The 12,916-nt window shown below is 31.0% G+C and overlaps 1 protein-coding gene and 1 long non-coding RNA gene across 2 annotated transcripts in view; one reads left to right on the forward strand and one right to left on the reverse strand.

Moving 5' to 3' along the window:
- LOC105333533 (D-beta-hydroxybutyrate dehydrogenase) overlaps positions 1–12,916 on the forward strand; it is a 359,470-nt gene that overhangs the window by 72,974 nt on the left and 273,580 nt on the right. The window lies entirely within an intron of this gene.
- Positions 11,988–12,916, reverse strand: part of LOC136276483 (uncharacterized) — a 45,217-nt gene continuing 44,288 nt past the window's right edge. The window contains exon 3 of the long non-coding RNA XR_010714944.1: positions 11,988–12,255. This is a non-coding gene — a long non-coding RNA (uncharacterized lncRNA). The remainder of the gene's footprint in view (positions 12,256–12,916) is intronic.

Genomic DNA, 12,916 nt, shown 5'->3' on the forward strand with positions numbered 1-12,916 from the left:
TTTGATGAATGGAATCGTTTAGAATCATCAATGCAAATATTTTCTCTTCTACAATGTTTAACAAACTATGTCTCCTTCTCTAGATATATTGCGTCAAAGTTTAAGTACTTTGACGCCTAAAAATCCCTAATTACGTAATAAATTGGCGTGGCAATGATTTTTTTTGATAGATATTGTTACGATCAACAACTTTGTTTCTATAATGCATTACAAAATCGTTATCGTTTTTAAGTTATTAGTAATATAGTTTACGAGTGTCTTTGCCCCTAAAAAAGGGCCAGCCCCTTTTCTTGATTTTGTTGAAAGAATGTTTGATTATCTACCACTTTTGTTATATATGTTTTAACAAAATATCTACAGATAAAAAGATACATATCAAAACGTATGAACATTTTGAATAAAAATTTATACCCAATTTTCGTGCCTAGTCGAGCACTAAGGAATGGAGCCACTAGCGTAAAACAACATAATAGTGCACAACTTAAAACTATAGACTACCTATCCTTAAAATTTTATAGTTATAGCTCTGATAATTTCTGAGATCAGCTCGGCACCAAATAGGTCGTAAAAATAGAAAATCGGTTGTAACTCGGTACCGGAAGTGACGATTTGAAAATTTAAAAAAGGTATAGAATTATGGTTGGAAACGGAAGACCTTAATAATAAGAAATCGTACGAAAACTATAAGGTCTTCTGTTGGAAACGGAATACCTTAATAATAAGAAACAGTACGAAAACTATAAGGTCTTCCGTTGGAAACGGAAAATCTTAAAAACACTTTGCGGGTCTGAATGTTTGTTAATGTGTCAATCTATTAATATACAATGTCTTAATTATTTTCGATTGCTAAAGCTACAGCGTATTTGATGAACATTGAACAACATTTTTTCCATGCCACTTTTTTCCATAGAAGATAGCGAGTACAATTACAAAGCATTTATAAGATTTAATTAATTACCTCTTTATAATTGTGTATGTAATGAATAATTTATAAATTGCTGCTGAAGGTTGTTTGGTATTTTCGTTTGTAGATGTTTTGCAAATAAAAAACGCGAAACGCGGGGCAAGTCATAATTAATATCCTTAATAGCAGTAACTTAAAATAAGCGGCTTTGGATTCAAATATTATCATATACGAATATTAAGTTCACTTTTTAAAATCATCTCCACGATGATAATATTATCTTCATCGTAAATTAGTATTTTGTTTTGCTTTAAAATAAATGTTCTATCGGTAGCAATCCCGTGTTCGTTTAAATTGCCAGCGTGCATTTGTCATGCAAGTAATACACATTATGCTTTATATGACGGCCGAGTATTGTAGAAAAGTTAGTTTAATTACCATGCATTGGAACCATTTTTTTAACACATCTCCCAGTACTAAAACAATTCAAAATGTCTCCGTTACAGTAAAAGAGTGGGACGTTAAACATGTGTACGTCCAGCTCTACAAGCACACGCACTGTCGTCTAGGCGACGGCCTGAATATAGCTAGCGACTCTGCTATCGATCGGTTACCTGAGTCTCGAAATGCATCTTAATATAGAGAAGGGCACAGTTTTGAAACAAGCAACAAAAATAAGGTCAAAGATGTGTATCTCTATGAAATGAAAATGTACATATGAATAAAAACATTTAGGAATCTTATGTGGAATCATCTTTACACGCTGCGTGTATAGTTAGTGCATTACAAAAAGCCATTGCATAACTTTCTAAACGTGCACTCCCCACAAAAATGGACCGAACTGACAAAACATTTTATTGCAGATACTGACTATAAATTACGAAATTATCAAATTATCAAAGGATTCGGAATTAATTTCTTTACAACTTTGCTTCAAAAGAGCATTAGAAATGTTCATTCCTTTACAGGTCATTAAAACACACTGTTGACGCCTCTAACTCCCTAATTATAGGGGCCAGCCCCCTTTTCTGTATACCGAATGAAAGGTCTCAGTAAGACCAAAAACTAAAATACATCTCATAACAAATTATTATCAGGTAGAAAACTATAACGGAAAATACGGGAAATTTTCTGCACGTTTTTTCTAACCTTTGTTTCAACACCTATACAACTCCTTTTATTTGCATTTAAATAACAAATGAAATATGTCTTGCACCTATTCAATGTATCACCTTTCAAACCAGCCAACCTTTGAGACTCTGCCAGTCATTGTTAAAGCTAATTCCAACGGACAAAAGAAGTCGTTAAATTTTACTTAAAGGAGATTAATTCTAAATCGGAAGGGGATTTTCATCAAGTAAAACTATACTTTGACCCGTGCGTGCATGGGTTGACATTGCATATGATATGGGACATTTACAAAGTAGATACATCGAAACACCGTAAATTGTTGACATTTGCATAACCAACCTTTAAGCCTACAATAATGCTATTAATTTCACTACACTCTGCTGAGTTGGAATAATCTAAATGTGCTTCTGGAAAGGCCTTTACCACAGTTAAAATATGTCCCCATATAACCGTAATATAGCAGAAAATTGCAGAATCGCTCCAAAACGATTTTGGAGAAGACTAATAAAATTGCATTGAAAATAACAGTCAAATTGTTCACAACAAACCATTTTGAAGCTGTAAATACCTTTCTTTGAAAAGTTTAAATTCTATAATGGCAGAATTCAACATATTTCAACACGCATTTATTTTATCGCTTACAAGTTTATCCATGCAAATGTGATATTGTGGAAACTAAAAAAAAAGAGCCCTGTGATTAAGCGTGAATGTAATGCGCATGCGCAAGATTGTAAAATCCAAAAAATTCAGATGATTTCCGGAATTTTTTGAGGAATTTTCGTTGATTATTAATTAAGAAAGCTTGATTGAGAACAAATAAAAACAAATTGGTAATCTTCAAGTACCAATGGTGTTTAAAATATATAAAACAAAAGACAGTACCCTTCTGATTAATCGGTATTAGAGCAAAAAAATTCGAGTCTATTATTTTGATTTAGTAGTATAGATATGAACAGACAACATTGCGCTGCATGTTATCAGACTTGAACATTTTAAAAGAATCGATGAACAAACGAGCGAGTTATTAAGGATCAAAGTTCGCGTCTTGGAGAAAAAAAAATAGTAAGAAATCTGTAAATTTGTAAGAATAATAGTAAGGTCTTCCGCTCGAAAGATAAAAAATGACAGAAAAGGCTGTCATTAACAATCCAAAGCCGTACAGGGGAATCCAAGGGCATGTACAGGAAAATGTAGTGGTTTACAGGGGATGACAGTGGCATACAGGGGCTGCTTGGGGCTTACGGTGGCACAAATTGGAAGTGTACAGTGTTTGACAGAGGGAAAGGGTTTCACATGTACATGGACCGTATACAGGGGCTGACAGGGGCACAGGAGATGACAGGAAAAGACATTTTTTATATAACGACAGGATTTTTTAGAGTCAGTATTGTTTGATAAGAAGCTCGTTATATAAATATATTCAATAGCGAGGTATTTTAAACAGACCAAATACAGCTAATAATGACAACTGATAATATACATGACATCGATAAATAATAATAGCATACATAAATGCTCTGCAAGACACCAAGCACAGTTTCATCTTTTTCCATTACTTACGGTATCTCACTCCTCATGTTTCGATTTCATTGCGCAGATGATCATTATATTTAAAATGAATATGATTTTATTTATTTAATCATCACTGATAGATTATTATTTCATAATTACACAACATTCATACAGAAAATCCATTTGAATTCAAGAAATAATAAAGTTTTTTTGGGGAACTATTTTTTCGTGCGGAAGGTTTTTTAGGCGAAAATGACAAAAAGAAGCAAGTTCATGAATTTTCAATTTACTTTTCTTTTTATTATACTTTAATCATTCCTCACATTTTTAACATTTGATAGGTTTCTACCATATTTTATAGGTTCTGTGTGACATGTACAAAAATCAAATCTTGAGAATGTGATAGTCGTTTAGCATAAAATCATGCATATATATAGAACATGTCTGAATTTTTTTAAGCCAAATTTTGCGAGAATTTTACCTTTGAAGCCCTATATCTAAAATTTGACATCACTGACCCCCATGTTATATTATGTCAAAATGATACTGAATACATATTTAGGCAAACTGGATTAATCTTATAAAATCCTTGATATTCAAAAAGTTTTTTTTTTCAAATCCAATTGTAACTATTAAAGAAATTGTCTATTTTAAGTGCAAAAAGGTCACACAAAAATTTATGCACCTTTGTACAATTTTTTTTCGTAATCCCTCTATTCAATGTGACCATTGTGCATAATTAAAAACAATATTTGAAGAAATATTTGCAAGCTGAGCAAGAGTATCATCATCTAGCGATTTCCAAAACCTTTACCAAAAAGTAAATTTGGACCCATATTCGGCATCAGCTGATCACAGAATTCTTGTATATCGGTTCTCGGACTCCTCAAGCAGGATCCAAGAAGGATACTATGACGATGGGGAGCATGGAGCGGGCAGGCGCTTACTACACTATATAAAAACTAATCAAATGCAGAATATAGCGGTGGTCATTACACGGCGGAGTGGTCACACGCGACTGGGTCCCGAGAGATCAAATTTTATGGAGGAACATGTGTGCGATGTTGCTAACTTACTGGACAACCTATAAAATAGGTTTCCTTGCGAAACTTATTGCGAATCCCTGCGAATATTTATATCGGATCTAAAAAAAAAAACTCCATAATTTTCTCGCACAATGTTAAGTGCAATGTATTTATTTACACGTGTGAACATTTTACCAACTTTCAAATGTACAGTTACTCCACCTAATTTTTTCCGGATTTATTATGTTCAACAATTTCATTCTTTTTTTAACTGCACATATAAAACATCCGGTTTGTGTTTATGGACACTGAAATTGCAAAAGTTGACGTTTACCTTGTGTCATAGTTATAGTGAGCATGTCTACACAAAGGTATTCTATCTTCTTCATACTTTCTCTTCTTTCACTCTCTTTGACATTACTGTTTACCCAAAATTTTATTTGTTGGAATTACTACATTATTTTCCACGTTTGCGATGTTAATTGTAAGTTAAAAATAATCTGTCGATCGGCTCATGTCGGACATTAAGATACTTTCTGTAAACTGTCAAGGACTGAATGACGATAAAAAAAGAAAAGACGTTTTCGAGTATTACAGAAAACAAAACTGTAACATTCTTTGTTTGATAGATACTCATTTCACAGAGGAAATTGAAAACAATATCAGAAACGAATGGGGTTTTGAAGTTGTATTTAACTCTTATGCATCTAATTCAAGAGGAATTGCAATTCTTTTCAGCAGTAATTTTGAATATAATATATATGAGTGTGTGAAGGATGATAATGGGAATTTATTAGCTTTAGATATCAAAATTGAGAATAAGAGATTAACTTTAGCATGCATATATGGACCTAATGAAGATTCTCCCACTTTTTATCAAACACTATCAGACATAATAACAAGAATAAATAATGAAGAAATAATTATTGTAGGTGATTATAATATGGTTATAGATACATCCAAAGATTATTTTAATTATTTGCATGTAAATAACCCGAAAGCAAGAGGAAAACTATTAGAGCTAATTAGTTATTTTGATTTAGCAGATATTTATAGAAAATTTCACCCAAACATAGAAAGATATACTTGGAGAAAATCTAATCCATTAAAACAAGCAAGGCTAGACTTTTTCCTGATATCAACTTCATTGATAACACAAGTTAAAAAATGTGACATATTAACTAGGTATAGGTCATATCATTCACCAATTATGATATTGTTGAAACTGAATTAAATCAAACATGGTAAAGGCCTATTGAAATTTAATAACTCTCTTTTAAATATACCTGAATATGTACAATCAATCAATAATCATATTGATGAAATTAAAAAACAATATGCATTGCCTATATATAATAGGGAAAATATTTTAGATTTACCAGACCCTGAAATACAGTTTTTTTTATAAATGACCAGTTATTTTTGGAAACGCTGCTAATCGAAATCAGGGGTAAAACTATTTCATTTGCAAGCTATTTAAAAAAAAGTAGATCAATTGCTGAACAGAAACTTATAGAAGAAATAGGCTCATTAGAGGAAGACTATGAAATGAATATGGATATAATATATGAAAAGAAACAAGAACTAGAAAACATAAGAAAACATAAGCAAATGGGAAATTTAGTTAGATCACGAGCGAAATGGCTAAGCGAAGGCGAATAACCTACCAGTTACTTTTTAAATTTGGAAAACAGACATTATGTAACTAAAATTATACCTAAGCTTATAAAACAGGACAACAATGTACATGTAGAAATTAATAAACTGGAAGACATTTTAAAAGAAGTAGCAACTTTCTATAAAAATTTGTATAATGCAAAAACAAATGTAGATACAGCGGAATTTGATTTGAATAGAATAACTTTCACAGATGTTATGAAATTAAATGACTCAGAACGTGAAAAATTAGAGGGAAAAATTACATATGATGAAGCATTAACACTATTAAAAAACATGTCAAATAACAAAAGCCCTGGAAGTGATGGCTTTACAGCTGAATTTTTTAAAATGTTTTGGAACAAGTTAGGATATTTCATTATAAGATCTTTAAACTGGGGTTATGAAATTGGAGAATTATCATCAACACAGAAACAGGGGATAATAACATGTGTACCAAAAGAGGGTAAAAGTAAACTAACATTGCAAATTGGAGACCTATAACTCTACTTAATACAGTTTATAAAATTGGATCAGGATGTATAGCTAGAAGGATTAAAAACACTTTAAACAAAATAATAAGTTCAGACCAATCGGGTTTCATTTCAGGCAGATATATTGGCGAAAATACGAGATTAATATATAATTTAATGAACTACACTGAAATATGTAATATTCCTGGAGTCCTAGCTATGATTGATTTTGAAAAAGCCTTTGACTCGGTGTCTTGGAAATTCATTCATAAAGTCCTATCCTACTTCAATTTTGGCCCGTCAATTTCAAATTGGGTTAAAACTTTTCAAAATAAGTCTGTGTCATGTGTAACTCAAGCAGGCATCTTATCTAATTTTTTTAATTTAGAAAGAGGCTGCAGACAAGGAGACTCTATTTCTCCATACATTTTTTTGCTATGTGCTAAAATATTGTCAATAAATATAAAACATAACAAAGATATTAAAGGTATAAAAATAAACGATAATGAATATATAATATCACAGTATGCTGATGATACAGTTATAATTCTGGATGGATCTGAAAAGTCATTAAATGCAACAATGGAAGAGTTGGAGAAGTTTTATATCATGTCAGGGCTTAAAATGAATAATGCAAAAACCAAGATTGTATGGATAGGAAGTAAAAAGTATTCAGAAGACAAAATCTGTACAGAAATTAATTTCGAATGGACAACAAACTTTAAACTTTTGGGCATTCACTATGATGTGGACTTAACAAGAATAAATAAATTGTAATCTATGTCATAGTGAAGAGGAAACAATTTGCCACCTAATGTGGAATTGCCCAACTGTACAGCAGCTTCTTAATAACTTCATAAACTTTTGTCAAATAAAGAATATAGATATTGAACTGAATCAAGATACTTTCATGTTTGGAGAATACAAAACTAAAGAAAATATTAGACAGAGCAATGTTATATTTATGCTAGTTAAGCAATACATATACAGAAGCAGATGCTTTAAAAGTAACTTATCAGTCCTTGGAGTACTACATGAGATCGAATCATATATTAAGGCAATAAAATACACTGCAGGTGTGGAAAATAAAATGAATGAATTTAATAACAGATGGGAAATATGGCAACATTTATATACATAATTCTCATCTCTTTCTCTCTCTCCCTCTCTCTCTCTCTCTCTCTCTCTCTCTCTCTCTCTCTCTCTCTCTGAGTTTTTTCAATTTAGGTCATTTAACATTTTTTGAAAACTTTCATGCTTTGTCATTATGATATACTTGTTCTTGTATGAAATTAATAAATTCAATTAAAAAAAAAAATATTTGAAGAAATAAGTTTGCTTAATCAAAAATACTGACAACAAAATCTAATCAGGATGAAATTGCATTTTAGGTGCAAAAAGGTCAAATTAAATGGGCCATAACTCAGAGGGATGGATACTGATCCCCCATTATCTTTGTATTTTTTAAGTTTGTTTTGTCAACAGATTTCAATGATATACTTCTCTTGAAAATCTTGATACAACAACATTGAGGAGTGGGATACCTTAAAGTATCTCACTCTTCAAGTTTTTTTTCATTGCGCAAATTTCAAATGTATTGAGGATATATATGATGTAAATAATTTAATCCTCGCAGAAAGATCGTAATTTCATAATGAAAAAACATTCGTAGGGAAAATCTTTTTAAATTCAAGAAACAAACAAGTTTTGGGGGAACTATTTTCTCGTGTGGAAGGTTTATTGAAATACTTTTCTTTCTATTATATTTTATTAATTTTTCACATTTTAACATATTAGGTTTGTGGCATCTTCTATGGTTCTGTGTAACTTGAACAAAAGAACATTTTTAGAGAATGATAGACTTAAGCATAAAATCAAATATATAGAAAATGTCTGAAATTTTTAAGCCAGTTTTTGTGAGAATTTTATCTTTGAAGCCATACATCTAAAATTTGAAATCATAGACCCCCATGATGATTAATTTCAAAAGATACTGAATAAATATCTAGGCATTGATTAATCTTATAAAATTCTTGATATCAAAAATGTTTTTTTTAAACCAAACTGTAACTATTGTGGAAATTGTCTATTTTAAGTGCAAAAAGGCCTCACACAAAATTTATGCAGCTTCGTTCAATTTTCTTTCGTATACATACTATTCAGTGTAACCATTGTGCATAATTAAAAACGATATTTCAAGGGAAAAAATGCTTATATAAAAATACTGACAACGAATCCGTAATCAAGCTGAAATCGCATTTTAGCTTCAAAAAGGTCAAATTAAATTGGCCTTAACTCAGAGGGATGAACACTAACCTCACTTATCTTTGTATTTTTTCAAGTATGTTTTGTCTACAGATTTTAATTATATACTTCTGAAGAATTTCTGGATTCAAGAACATTGAGGAGTGGGATACCTTAATAAATATATCGATATAATTTTATGATCTTATCATGTATTTAATACAATTCATATGATATTATGAATTCACCATCTATCGCCTTTTCAGAAGAATTTCAAAAATTATTTTAAGATTTTTCCTCTGATGTTTGGCTCCTGAGTTTAACGGGCATTAGATTTGTACAAATTTTTGACGTTTTTCTGTGCGTTTTAGGGCATCATCACACCAACTATTTCAGTTATTTAGAATCATGGCAATTTTTGCATGGGCTCTCATTGAGAGTATGACATTAATACGGCAGATGAGTGTGTTGATTATTGAACACTGCACACTGATAGAGAGATCTTTATGCGGACTGTTTGCTTTTGGTGAATCATATTATTAACTCGATGAGTATACAACGTCCATGTAAAAAAACACATTAAAAGGGCATGGTCACGATTTTGGTCAAAAATTATTTTACCTATTTTTTTAAATTACAACACTTCAGAAAGACATTTTAATAGGCAACCGAAATTTGAGAGTCATTCATTGAGTTATAGGCGAGTTACAGAGCTTACAATTCTTTGCTATGTAAACAAAGCTTTTGTTTACATTTTGAATGATGAAGTGAAAATTCCTGTCTGAACACCTAAAATTAATGTGTTAAAGTTTAGGAACTGTTTATTTATGCTTAAAATCTATAAAAATGTAGACAAGTTTGCTTATAAAAGATTTCTTACTGGTATATTGACCCTATGTAAACAATAGCAGGGCACGAGCCTTTTTTACATGGCAAAGAATTATGAGCCCTGTATCTTGCTTATAACTTTACGACTGACTCTCAAATTTTGTTGGATCATTAGAAATGCATCCCCAAAGCATTGTAAATATAAAAATAGAAAAATAGAATTTGACTAATATCGTTACCATGCCCCTTTAAACATGCCATGCTTACATGTTTGCAAACTGATTTGTTACCTGCAGCCAATCGATTGGCACACTAAGCGTGCTAGTATTAATTTGGTGCGATACATACAAGTAGTATGGCATTTTTATACAAGCTACGCACTTATTTTTTTTAAGTTAAACAATTTGTAATGACCAAATGGGCAAAATTGCATGCAAGGTATTCATTCTTATTACATGAGTAAACAGAGCGTTAGCTACTTTAAATGTGATCTTTTAAAGAGAGGTCAAAAAGTATTGAATGGAATGGAAACATATGCTATTGATATTATATTTAACGTAGCTTTTATGCATAGTATCTATCTATCTATCTATCTATCTATCTATCTATCTTTTTCTTTCTTTCTTTCTTACGGCAATGTTAAGAAAATGTCGGACATAGACTAGGAAGAATATATTGGAATCATTTAATCGCTACGTTTCTCGTTATTAAACATGTTCATGATTCAATGAATATTAAAGGTACACTAGCTTGTTTTCAGAACATCGGACAGCTGTTTTAAAATCGGTGATTGTACTTTTCTTACTAAGGTGTATCAAATGTTAATCAATTAATTTGTTGCGTATATATAGTTAATTCAACAAAAAATATCACAGTTTCCGGTTTTATATTAAGAAAATTTAAAAAAAAATTACAGACAACACAGAGTTAAACGCTACCCCTCTTATTAACGCTAACGTTTTACGCTTTGTTGTTTTCCATTTTTTAAAATTTTCTTTATATATGTAGTATTAACATCTTATTAAAACAATGTTATCAAAAAGACATTTGGTGAGAGTTCTTTTTCCGATAGAGTCGCGTTTAAGTCCGTCAACTGCGTCATGCATACACAATATCCGCTCACTGACCTCACACTGTCTTATTGGTGGACGCAGCTTACCGCTGATTGGCTGCTGGTGCCGACTAAATTGTGCACAGACAAAAAACAACTTATCAGAGAATGAAAAATTCACCAGATTACTCGAGGCTGTTGGAATGGGATATGTGTCGTGTACTTGTGACATAACATGCATACATCTCCTATAGCTGTAGCTCTGAAAGGAAAAATTTGGTTTTGATTACACAGCTTCATGAACATAACTATATAATAAATGAGATTTTGCATATAATTTTAAACACAAGGAAAGAGTCCATGTTCTTTTTTGAAAATGAAGTGTTCTGCAAAATTTATGACGATGTCCTTAATACCCTCTACTAAAATTGTCAACTTCATGACCCCTGGGAAAGTGGTTCAAAGCCTAGGGTAGGCTGGTATAGCTAAATAGTAATAATGTATTTAATCTTTGAAAGTAATCTTCTTTACTCACATTTACATTTACGAAAACCTAAATGCACGAGTCTGATGTCCATAAATTCGTTTACCTAAATTGTAATAACCAATATCCTTGAAATAGGGTCTAAGCCCAAAGATAGGGACACAATTGCCATAACGTTTCCTATAGAGTGGAACCAAGTCACTAAGATATTTTCCGACGTTAATTTTCATTTTCCAATTTTTTTTTTCATTTGCACGTGCTAAACGTGACTCTGGATCCGCAAGGTGGGCATTGTTAAACTCTCTCTGCGCTTGTATGCTACGATTTACTATGCCATATTACATATTGTTTTATATGTTCTATGTATTAGTATGCATACAATTGGAACTATGGTTTTATATTTATTAGCAAAAACTGTTAAAAATTACAATGTACAATAAACTAAACACAAATCATGTAAAACAATTCTATACAAATATAAACGAATCCAATTGAATATAATTATTTAAGTTAAAATTTAAAAGCTGAATGCCGTTAAAATATTAATACAGTATATGAAGATAACAAACGGAAGATGTACACTCTCAGTTTAAACTGATTTTGAAAAAAAATGTAAAAATTGCATTTGGTCATTACTTTCTTTTTTGACTAAAAATAAAATATAAATACATGCGCCAAATGTCCGCAAGGGATTAGAATAAATTAAATATATAGTAATTTATATAATATAAAACTTCTGTTCATGTGCTTTAAGAACCATGATCGGTTTTAGATTGCAAGTTAGCAAACATCAATAGTGGTATCACAATTTCATTCCGATCCTCAGTTTTCATGAAATCAAAATGTTTAGTATAATATATTTTTCCTCTTCCTCTGTTGGTTCCCGTACCGTACTTCGTCAAATATTCACACTGTTTCTTTTCGATTTGTAGAAAAGTAAAAACTACCTACAAAATAGAACAAAAAAAACTTAACTTAATTTTTTGGGAAGGTCATGATGCTAAACCGATTCCAGAATTTGCCATCGTCCTTCAATATCCTATAAGATTTATAATCTCAGTTTCTCCTTATTGGACAACCATAGGTGACAAATTGGACTGTGAAGTAATTGGGTCAAACAAACTCACAGAAACACAATTATAGGAAATAAGAAAAAGACAACAACTTGTTTCTCCATTTTCATGGGTACAAACTACGTAGATTTTCCATGAGAATACATTTACAGATATAAACACGAAGGGAAAACTCGAGCAAAATAAAAAAAAGAAGAAAAAACCCCTAATTAATATATATATATATATATATATATATATATATATATATATATATATATATATATATATATATATATATATATATATATAACCAAATCACAAAAGTATTTTCTCAGTGTCCGGTAAAAATATAATAAAAGAAAAAAAGCAACACTAACTGGAAAACACAAGCGCTTTCATTGTTAAAAATCTTTAGACGTTTTACAGTCGTTAAAACTATGACGTAATTACGTTACCTAGTGATAACGTCAACAATAATACTATGACGTCATAATGCTTATTGAAGGAAACAATCATGGAATAAAGTTATATAGAGGATATCTATATTGTGTGA

The sequence above is a fragment of the Magallana gigas genome, chromosome 1 (genome assembly GCF_963853765.1).
Source record: "Magallana gigas chromosome 1, xbMagGiga1.1, whole genome shotgun sequence".
Lineage (NCBI taxonomy): Eukaryota > Metazoa > Mollusca > Bivalvia > Ostreida > Ostreidae > Magallana > Magallana gigas.